Genomic DNA, 12,439 nt, shown 5'->3' with positions numbered 1-12,439 from the left:
TGGCCAAAGAAAGTTCATCCCTACAAAATCATATATTTAGTCATGCTCCATTTTCGTCACACAAGAATGCTCTCATCATGCACAACCCTGATGACAAGCCAAGCAATTGTTTCATACTTTAGTAATCTCAAACTTTTTCAACCTTCACGCAATACATGAGCGTGAGCCATGGATATAGCACTATGGGTGGAATAGAATATGATGATGGGGGTTATGTGGAGAAGACAAAAAAGGAGAAAGTCTCACATCAACAAGGCTAATCAATGAGCTATGGAGATGCCCATCGATTGATGTTAATGCAAGGAGTAGGGATTGCCATGCAACGGATGCACTAGAGCTATAAATATATGAAAGCTCAACAAAAGAAACTAAGTGGGTGTGCATCCAACTTGCTTGCTCACGAAGACCTAGGGCACTTGAGGAGGCCCATTGTTGGAATATACAAGCCAAGTTCTATAATGAAAAATTCCCACTAGTATATGAAAGTGACAAAACAAGAGACTCTCTATCATGAAGATTATGGTGCTACTTTGAAGCACAAGTGTGGTAAAAGGATAGTAACATTGTCCCTTCTCTCTTTTTCTCTCATTTTTTTTGGGCCTTCTCTTTTTTATGGCCTTTCTCTATTTTTTTATTCCTCACTTGGGACAATGCTCTAGAAAATGATGATCATCACACTTCTATTTATTTACAACTCAATGATTACAACTCGATACTAGAACAAAGTATGACTCTATATGAATGCCTCCGGCGGTGTACCGGGATATGCAATGAACCAAGAGTGACATGTATGAAAGAATTATGAACGGTGGCTTTGCCACAAATACTATGTCAACTACATGATCATGCAAAGCAATATGACAATGATGAACGTGTCATGATAAACGGAATGGTGGAAAGTTGCATGGCAATATATCTTGGAATGGCTATGGAAATGCCATAATAGGTAGGTATGGTGGCTGTTTTGAGGAAGATATAAGGAGGTTTATGTGTGAAAGAGCGTATCATATCACGGGGTTTGGATGCACCGGCGAAGTTTGCACCAACTCTCAATGTGAGAAAGGGCAATGCACGGTACCGAAGAGGCTAGCAATGATGGAAAGGTGAGAGTGCGTATAATCCATGGACTCAACATTAGTCATAAAGAACTCACATACTTATTGCAAAAATCTACAAGTCATCAAAAACCAAGCACTACGCGCATGCTCCTAGGGGGATAGATTGGTAGGAAAAGACCATCGCTCGTCCCCGACCGCCACTCATAAGGAGGACAATCAAAGAACACCTCATGTTTCAAATTTGTTACATAACGTTTACCATACGTGCATGCTACGGGACTTGCAAACTTCAACACAAGTATTTCTCAAATTCACAACTACTCAACTAGCACAACTTTAATATCACTACCTCCATGTCTCAAAACAATCATCAAGCATCAAACTTCTCTTAGTATTCAAAACACTCATAAGAAAGTTTTTACTAATCTTGAATACCTAGCATATTAGGATTATTTAAGCAAATTACCATGCTATTTAAGACTCTCAAAATAATCTAAGTGAAGCATGAGAGATCAATAGTTTCTATAAAACAAATCCACCACCGTGCTCTAAAAGATATAAGTGAAGTACTAGAGCAAAACTATATAACTCAAAAGATATAAGTGAAGCACATAGAGTATTCTAATAATTTCCGAATCATGTGTGTCTCTCTCAAAAGGTGTGTACAGCAAGGATGATTGTGGTAAACTAAAAAGCAAAGACTCAAATCATACAAGACGCTCCAAGCAAAACACATATCATGTGGTGAATAAAAATATAGCTCCAAGTAAAGTTACCGATGGAAGTAGACGAAAGAGGGGATGCCTTCCGGGGCATCCCCAAGCTTTGGCTTTTTGGTGTCCTTAGATTATCTTGGGGGTGCCATGGGCATCCCCAAGCTTAGGCTCTTGCCACTCCTTGTTCCATAATCCATCAAATCTTTCACCCAAAACTTGAAAACTTCACAACACAAAACTCAGCAGAAAATCTCGTGAGCTCCGTTAGCGAAAGAAAACAAAAGACCACTTCAAGGTACTGTAATGAACTCATTCTTTATTTATATTGGTGTTAAACCTACTTTATTACAACTTCTCTATGGTTTATAAACTATCTTACTAGCCATAGATTCATCAAAATAAGCAAACAACACACGAAAAACAGAATCTGTCAAAAACAGAACAGCCTGTAGTAATCTGTAACTAACGCAAACTTCTGGAACTCCAAAAAATCAGCAAAAATAGGAAGACCTAGAAAATTTGTTTATTGATCAGAAGCAATTGGAATCAATATTTTATCACGTTCTGGTGATTTTTAACAATTATTTTAGTGAACAGAAATTTTCAGGAATTTTCTGCAAGATCAAATAACTATCATCCAGGAAGATCCTATAGGTTTAACTTGGCACAAACACCAATTAAAACATAATAACACATCTAACCAGAGGCTAGATCAAATATTTATTCCTAAACAGAAGCAAAAAGCAAAAAGAAACTAAAAATAAAATTGGGTTGCCTCCCAACAAGCGCTATCGTTTAACGCCCCTAGCTAGGCATAATAGCAAGGATAGATCTAGGTATTGCCATAATAATGGTACGGCAAGTCATGAAAACTTTTCTCATATTCTCTACGTTCAGCAGCAAGTTTTCTTGGAGGCAAGCAAAAATAATCAAAAGGGCTAAATTTAATGGGACAAAAGTCCCCAAGATCAATCTCGGGAGGTATGGGTTCCTCCCTTGGCCCTTTGTATTGCACAACCAATTCATCATTACAAGCATTCTTTTGGCAAAAAGTCACAAGCCTTCGTTCAAGAGAAAAACCTAATCCATTATTCTGAATAGCAAAATCATCATTAAGCTCGGAAATTCTATCAACTAGAACATCGGCTGGAACCTTTTTCCTAAGATTTTCATTATAAGCAACATGATCCAAAGATTGTAAACGCATCATGTCTTCTTGATTAAAAAGGATAGCTTCTATGGGAGGATGACTAGCATCTACCCTATAATGCGCAAAGATTTCTCTAGCCTCTTTCATTATGAATCTAAACTCATGAGCCAAAAAGATAGTGGCGGCACGCTTAACAGAAGAATGCTCAATATTAGAAAATTCTAGGAAAATTCTTTGTATGCAAGGATGCATATGAAGAAATTGCCTTTCAAGTTCAACTACAAGCAAAGATATTGCATCCGCAAGGCTACTAGTTTTATGAAGAATAGAGACACCCATAATGGGCAAAGCGCCGGCACAAGTAAAGAAATCTTGAATAACTCCTTTCCCAATAATATTGCCACTACCGACTCGAAACTTTTTGGTGTGCAAGATGGTAGGTTCCTCAAGAGGATCATCGAAAGCATCAAAATTTCCCAAGTTGTTATTATTGCCTTCATTAGCGATAACCTCCCCAGATTCAGACATGGCGAAAGAAAGACGAGCGAAAAGAGGCAAACGGAAAAGATAGGGCGAATAAAACGACAAGGGTGAAGTGGGGGAGAGGAAAACGAGAGGCAAATGGCAAATAATGTAATGCGGGAGATAAGGGTTTGTGATGGGTACTTGGTATGTTGACTTTTGCGTAGACCTCCCCGGCAACGGCGCCAGAAATGGCTCGTTGTCGAGAGTCCAAATCTTGACATGACCTTGCGCAAGCCTCCCCGGCAACGGCGCCAGAAATCACTTCTTGCTACCTCTTGAGCACTGCGTTGGTTTTCCCTTGAAGAGGAAAGGGTGATGCAGCAAAGTAGCGTAAGTATTTCCCTCAGTTTTTGAGAACCAAGGTATCAATCCAGTAGGAGGCTATGCGCAAGTCCCTCGCACCTACACAAACAAATAAATCCTCGCAACCAACACGATAAGGGGTTGTCAATCCCTACACGGTCACTTACGAGAGTGAGATATGATAGATATGATAGGATAATATTTTTGGTATTTTTATGATAAAGATGCAAAGTAAAATAAAAGCAAAGTAAAAAGCAACGGAAATAACTAAGTGTTGGAAGATTAATATGATGAAGATAGACCCAGGGGCCATAGGTTTCACTGGTGGCTTCTCTCAAGAGCATAAGTATTTTACGGTGGGTGAACAAATTACTGTTGAGCAATTGACAGAATTGAGCATAGTTATGAGAATATCTAGGTATGATCATGTATATAGGCATCACGTCCGAGACAAGTAGACCGACTCCTGCCTGCATCTACTACTATTACTCCACACATCGACCGCTATCCAGCATGCATCTAGAGTATTAAGTTCATAAGAACAGAGTAACGCCTTAAGCAAGATGACATGATGTAGAGGGATAAATTCATGCAATATGATAAAAAACCCCATCTTGTTATCCTCGATGGCAACAATACAATACGTGCCTTGCTGCCCCTACTGTCACTGGGAAAGGACACCGCAAGATTGAACCCAAAGCTAAGCACTTCTCCCATTGCAAGAAAGATCAATCTAGTAGGCCAAACCAAACTGATAATTCGAAGAGACTTGCAAAGATAACCAATCATACATAAAAGAATTCAGAAGATTCAAATATTGTTCATAGATAAACTTGATCATAAACCCACAATTCATCGGTCTCAACAAACACACCGCAAAAGAAGATTACATCGAATAGATCTCCACGAGAGAGGGGGAGAACATTGTATTGAGATCCAAAAAGAGAGAGGAAGCCATCTAGCTAATAACTATGGACCCGAAGGTCTGAGGTAAACTACTCACACTTCATCGGAGAGGCTATGGTGTTGATGTAGAAGCCCTCCGTGATCGATGCCCCCTCCGGCGGAGCTCCGGAACAGGCCCCAAGATGGGATCTCGTGGGTACAGAAGGTTGCGGCGGTGGAATTAGGTTTTTGGCTCCGTATCTGATCGTTTGGGGGTACGTAGGTATATATAGGAGGAAGGAGTACGTCGGCGGAGCAACGTGGGGCCCACGAGGGTGGAGGGCGCGCCCAGGGGGGGGTAGGCGCGCCCCCTACCTCGTGGCTTCGTGGAAGCTTTCTTGACGTAGGGTCCAAGTCTCCTGGATCATGTTCGTTCCGAAAATCACGTTCCCGAAGGTTTCATTCCGTTTGATATTCTTTCTCTGCGAAACTCTGAAATAGGCAAAAAACAACAATTCTAGGCTGGGCCTCCGGTTAATAGGTTAGTCCCAAAAATAATATAAAAGTGGATAATAAAGCCCAATAATGTCCAAAACAGAAGATAGTATAGCATGGAGCAATCAAAAATTATAGATACGTTGGAGACGTATCATGCTCAGGCTGGAGCAGCCATCGGATGGGTGACTGGATGGGAAGTTGTGTCGATATTAAATTAGGTGATGGGATGGGTCATTTCGGTCAAATGACCGAAATGCCCCATTCCCTCAGCTAACTTAACCTCGAGGTCCTTGTTTTTTATTTTTTAACACATGTTAAAGAAGGTCTACCGCATTACTTTTTGACAATGTGCGATACGTGGCATACAGTTGATCCATCCGACCTATTTGTGATGGAATAGGCCGTGTGTATTGTGGGCAAACACTTGCTAGTATTCAACCATTTGGGATTGATGAATTCATCACCGACGGGTACCCTAGTGTGGTCCGTGTTCATCTAATCATCATCTACGACTTGTGCTAGCTCGATGCTAAGTTTCCATTAATTGATGGCGTTTTATGAACATGCCACCGTTTCCCGCCATTTCCTCACCTGTTTCCCGCCACCCTGCTATACTGCGCATAGGGGGCGCGCGACGCAAGGAGGCGACAAGCGCAGCCTGTAGCACGTCCACCTTTTCCAAGCATGCAAACCCACCAAAGCGCCACCTCTGCCATCAACCTCGTCGGCGAGGAAAACGAGCAGGCGCCACGGCCCGTTGAGGCCGAGGCGCTCCCCGACAACGCGATGGATGACGCCGTGATGCGCGTCATCGCCAGGGTTGAGCAGACCTTTGGCGCATGGCGCTTGAGCGTCGCGGATCAAGATAGGCATGTCAGTGCTGATAGGCCGCAGCTCGCCGCACAACATGATCGATGACGCGCCGATAGGCTATGGCTCGCGGCACGGCGAGACCGTTGGAGCGCCGCAGAGCGAGAGGCGCAGCGCGCCGCACAGCCAACAACGGATCCATCGGCGCTTGCCTGCTGTCGACACGGCGTCGCAGCTGGGTACACGTCCCGTCAGTACCCCCATTCCTCGCCAGGAGTGGGCAGAGGCCCTTAGCGCCGTACTTGCACCAGGGGCCGGCCGCGCCGTACTTGCACAGGACGTCCGCCGCGCCGTTCGCGTGGGTGCCGCCGTTCGCCTTGTCCGCGGCCCGCTGGATGCCAACGCGCTGGTCCGTTGGCTCGACCGCCTCCTTGGCCCAGGTGTCCACCTAGGCGCAGTAGAGGAACATGGCTGTCGCATCCTTGAGCTGGTGATCTCCGATGAAATAGCCAACTTGGAGCTCGAGATCGCGCTCCAGATGTACCGCGAGCGTGTCGACCGCTTGGACGAACGCCTGCACGAGTTCAGGCAGAGCCAAGAACTACCCTAGGCAAGGGCTGCTGGTCATGGTCTCAAGGACGCGTTTTATTTTGGAAAGTCGTTTTGACGTGGATAGCTATGTATTCACAGCAATCATAGTATTGCTCTATTTATTGCTCTGTTTCAATGTGTGTACTCTGTTTTTCATTCTTATATGTTCTGTTTCGATGGGTGCATATACGCTTTCCATTCTGTATATGTGGATGATAACAGCTAGATTCAAATTAGTATACAAAAACAGATACAAAATGGAATTCATAATATATATATAATATCATCACATATATATTAATTGTTCATTAGATCATCATAGAATATATATATATATATATATATATATATATATAGATACTTAACTACTAGGTACAATGCACAAAATTAAAAACGAACAATACTAAAACTAATAATCCCTCCTGGGGCCACTATTCCGGCAGCCCCTCGCCAGCAGCTCCCTGGTGCGCGGCGTCTTCCCAGTGCGGAGGCAGTACTCCGACTCCTCGGCCTCGCAGCGCTTGACGTACCGATCTGCCTCTTGCTGGCGGACGCGCGCGACCGATCTTGCCATTTCGTTGGGTGCCCACCGGAGCTCCTCGTCGGTGGCACGCTGGAGCTTATCGGCCCACCTATACGCAGCGACGAGGCGCCCCGCGCCTATGACCTTCCTCACGAAGTACCCGTCTTCGTACACCTCCTCGGCACGACGACGCGCCCGCCCCCAAAGCTCTGTCGCCTCCCTTTTCCAGGCGGCATCACGGGCTTCACAGGCCGCCTGGTACCTGGCTTCCTCCTCTGCCATCTCCTTCTTGAACGCCACTTGCCTGGCTTTCTCAGCCGGTGGCAGCGACTTCCACAGACAAAGATTGTACCGGCCCCAAAACCAATCCAAAGTTTGGGGATCCGGCGTAACCTCATCAGGCGGCGCGTAGGGGTCCTCGTCGCTGATAATTGAGTGAGCATCCTCGGGGGGCGACGACTCCTCGTCGGCACGTGGGAAGACCGGCGGCGCCATGGCAGAGATTTGAGAGAGAGAGAGAGAGAGAGGGCGAGCGAGGGGAGGATGTAGATGAGAATGCAGGCGGGATGACGTGAGCAAGGTAGTATTTATTGGCGGCCGGAATCTAGATCGACGCAGACAGTACACACGCCGGTCGCCGGAATTTACGAGTACTATAGTTTGAATTACACACAATTCCCGCAGCAAATCCGTGTGTGAACATAATAGCTGACGGTTTCCAATACAGAATCGTGTCTGATTAATGATCCCCGCCAATCACCTACCAAACCTCGAGCCGCGAGATTGAGTGCCAATCATGTGGGGGCCGGTTGTCTTGCCAGATCTTTACATTTTCTTTTTTGAACACCAAATATTTACATCGTCTGATGATTTTTTAACTCGCACACAAGTACACAAAAATATGATTTTTCAAACCGTTTTGGTTAGGCGGTGCATGTAGATGTAGTTCAAATTTGAATTACGGTCATCAAATGGTTAGAAAATCACTTAAATGTCTTTAAAAGGTCAAATGACCCCTGAAAATTTCCAAATTTTCACATGACAGTTGTATTAGTGCACGTTAAATGTAGGAAAAAATTTGAAGGCCGTAAGAGGAAGCTATCTCCCGTCTGTCAGCAAACATGCATTGTTCCCTCTCGGAACATGAACCTTCTAGTGAGTTGCTCCGGTTTGTGAGGGGTGTGTGTCCAAACTTTCGTCAAACAGACCAATTCTTTTACCACATCATCTTGGTGGCATGACATTAAATCAAGCAAGGTTTCATGTTTTTCTGGTCATTTTTTAATTTTTTGGAATTAAAATGCCATGCATGCACTCCATGCATGTGCCCATGCCTTGCCACCAATATGTTTGAAAATTCCTTCGAATTTACTGCACATGGAATTAACTTGCACACAAGTAAACAAAAATATGATTTTTCAAACCGTTTTAGTTAGGCGTTGCATGTAGATGTAGTTTAAATTTGAATTACGGTCATTAAATGGTTAGAAAATCACTTAAATGTCTTTAGAAGGTCAAATGACCCCTGAAATTAACCAAATTTTCACATGACAGTTGCACGCTAAATGTAGGAAAAAATTTGAAGGTCGTAAGAGGAAGCTATCTCCTGTTCGTCATCAAACATGCATTGTTCCCTCTCGGAACCACGAACCTTCTAGCGAGTTGCTCCGGTTTGTGAGGGGCATGTGTCCAAACGTTCGTCAAACATGCCAATTTTTTTACCACATCATCTTGGTGGCATCACATTACATCAACCAAGGTTTCATGTGTTTCTTATCATTTTTCTATTTTTTTGAATTAAAATGCCATGTCACTCCATGCATACGTATCCATGTGTCCATGTCATGAGACCAATATGTTTGAAAATTCCTAGTAATTTACTGCACATGGAATTAACTCGCACACAAGTACACAGATATGATTTTGCAAACCGTTTTGGTTAGGCGTTGCATGTAGATGTAGTTCAAATTTGAATTACGGTCATTAAATGGTTAGAAAATCACTTAAATGTCTTTAAAAGGTCAAATGACCCCTAGAATTTTCCAAAATTTCACATTACTGTTGTAGTAGTGCACGTTAGACGTAGAAAAAATTTGAAGGCCGTAAGAGGAAGTTATCTCCCGTTCGTCATCAAACATGCATTGTTCCCTCTCGGAACCACGAACCTTTTAGCAAGTTGCTCTGGTTTGTGAGGGGTGTGTGTCCAAACTTTCGTCAAACATGTCAATTTCTTTACCACATCATCTTGCTGGCATCACATTACATCAACCAAGGTTTCTTGTGTTTCTGATTTTTTTTGGAATTAAAATGCCATGCCACTCCATGCATACGTATTCATGCATATGTGTCCATGTCGTGATACAAATATGTTTGGAAATTCCTTCTAGTTTACTGCACATGGAATTAACTCGCACACAAGTACACAAATATGATTTTTCATACCGTTTTGGTTACGCGTTGCATGTAGATGTAGTTCAAATTTGAATTACAGTCATTAAATGGCTAGAAAATCACTTAAATGTCTTTAAAAGGTAAAATGACCCCTAGAATTTTCAAAAAAATTACATTACAGTTGTAGTAGTGCATGTTAGACATACAAAAACATTTGAAGGTCGTAAGAGGAAGCTATCTCCCGTTCATCATCAAACATGCATTGTTCCCTCTCGGAAGCACGAGCCTTCTAGTGAGTTGCTCCGGTTTGTGAGGGGTGTGTGTGCAAACTTTGGTCAAACATGCCAATTTTTTTTACCACATCATCTTGGTGGCATGACATTACATGAACCAAGGTTTCATGTGTTTCAGATTTTTTTTGATTTTTTGGAATTAAAATGCCATGTCACTCCATGCTTAATTGTGTCATAGCCGTTAGACCAATATGTTTGAAAATTCCTTCCAATTTACTGCACATGTAATTAAATCGCACACAAGTACACGAAATATGAGTTTTCAAACCATTATGGTTAGCTGTTGCATCTACATGTAGTTCAAATTTCAATTCCGGTCATTAAATTGCTAGAAAATCACTTAAATGTCTTAGAAGGTCAAATGACCCCTGAAATTTTCCAAAATTTGACATGATAGTTGTATTAGTACTACAAAATTTCTCGTTCATTTAAAACACCATCCGTTGACACTTTATTCCAAATTCAACTTTCACAGCTAATAGAAAATATCTACAACATCACACGTAGTTGTTTTCTAGGAACCGTTTGCGATGAAAATATCTGGGTCTATTTAAGTCTCCCCATTCCCGCACCCCCTTCTTGCAAAGATGACGCTGTGGAAACGCTTCGTGAAGGCCCGTACGATGGTCGCGTCCCCCCCGAGCGCCGCCACCTGCGCCGAGAGCGCGGCCGCCTACGCCGGGAGTGTCGCCACATCCGAATTGAGCGCGGTCGCTTCCGCCGAGAGGGCGTCTGCGGCAGCCGACAGGGCAGCTGCAGCAGCCGAGACGGCTGCAGCTGCTGCTGCGACGGCGGCTGCAAACGCCGAGAGCGCTCGAGCTGCCGTCCGTGCCACTGATGTCGCCCTGGCCCGGGTCGAGGCCATCCACGCCAAGATCGAGGATGCACACGCCAAGTTATTCCAGGCCACCTCGGACTCCAGCATGCAACGCACGTCTGAAAATGCGGCGGTGGCCATGGAGTACCTGCTTCCTCATGAGGTCACTGAGCGGGAGCTGGAGATGCAGGAGGCGGCGGAGATCGAGGAGCGCCGGGAGGAGGAGTTGTGCGTGGACGAGGTCGAGGTAGAGAAGAGTCTGTCCGTCGAGGAATCGGCGGTGGAGTACCAACACGAGCTCTAGTGCGGCCACTACTACGGGTACTACAACCTCGAGGGCGGCGCCGAGGATGAGGACGAGGACGCGGTCGACTTTAGCAGGGGGACGCAGAGTCCACCAACGGCGGCATGTCACCTGGACAAGTCATCGACGTCTCATCTCACACCGGCGATGCATAGGCCGGCGCGGCGGCACATTTTTAATTATGCGTACTTAGGCTTTGTTTTTAATGCTGGTCTTTTGTTAGAGCGCTGTTTAGGTCAACTGGCTCTGTGAAATTACTAAAATTACTCGATTCAATAAGTGTGGTATGTCTGCTATACGCTCTTTTGTGTGCCCAAATTAGCAAGCGATGTAAAATTATGCAATGACGTACCCGGGGAAATTTTCACCAAAATTTGAATTATCAAACTCATCCCATGCACGTAAAGCACAAGAATCGTTTGCAATGCGCACAATCGTTCAAAGTGAATGGTCTGGCGGCACCGCACGTGTTCAAAGTGAATGTGCCCATGCCTTGAGACCAAAATTTGAATTATCAAACTCATCCCATGCGCGTAAAGCAGAAGAATCGTTTGTGATGCACACAATCGTTCAAAGTGAATGGTCCGACGGCACCACGCGCAAAGTTTCCCTCCACATTTCCAAAATTTTGGCCTACCGCCAAAATATCTACCCCCTTCCCCCCTTCCCCACCACCTTTTCTCCCCGACCACAAGTCACATTTCCCCTGTTTCCTCCTTCCTTCCTTCCTTCCTAAGCTATAGCCGCTTCCTCGCTCTCACCGGCTCGCACCCTACTGCCGGGGTCGCCATGGTCTTCTTCAAAGACATCTCTAGCGGTTCCTCCTCCGGCGACTACTCCTTCACCACCCGGGTATGCCTCTCTTCTCTCTCTCGGGCTATGACTTGGAATGAAGGATTTTTTACCCAGAGGTCGATTTGAGTCGTTTCTTCCCCTCGTAGCTCCCTAAGACCATCAGTGGGAATGAATGGAGCGGGGTGGCTGAAGATCTATCTGCTCATTGTCACCATCAATCTCCATGCGTGAAGCTACTTGCGTTTGATTCTGTGAACATTGGGAGGAAGTTTCTGACATGTGCAGAGAAGGTTAGATCCTCTTCCGTTGTTACAAATCATTTGTTAGATGTGATTCCGACATTGTCACGGTCCCAACCCATTCATACCACACCTTCAACCAAACGCATCCTAAGACAGTGTCACAGTTTGTACCTAGTATCTTAAATTGTTGCCATCTCATCAGCGGTGCCATTAGAAAATTATTTGGCACCGCTTCAGCAGTTTGTCCAGCCAACTTTGGTCCACACATCCGAGCAGCCAAGCAGTAAAATACTAAATCTTTATGGCACAAAGGAACTGGGCATCAAAGCAACTACGTGCTCCGGAGTCCGGGTCCCTGATTTTTTTCCGCTGCATCGGCTCGCCAGTTCAGGGCACCGGTGCGAGATGTAGCAACAGTTGTCTTCCAAACACTGTCGCTATACATAGTGGACGGCCTTAGTGCTATTAGTTCTATGTTACTAAATTTGTGCATGTACACACCTGTTAGTATCAATTTGCTGTCATCCAAACACTGTCG

The sequence above is a fragment of the Triticum aestivum genome, chromosome 1D (assembly GCF_018294505.1).
Source record: "Triticum aestivum cultivar Chinese Spring chromosome 1D, IWGSC CS RefSeq v2.1, whole genome shotgun sequence".
NCBI lineage: Eukaryota > Viridiplantae > Streptophyta > Magnoliopsida > Poales > Poaceae > Triticum > Triticum aestivum.
The sequence above is the reverse complement of the archived record's forward strand: the minus strand, read 5'-3'. Positions refer to the sequence as shown.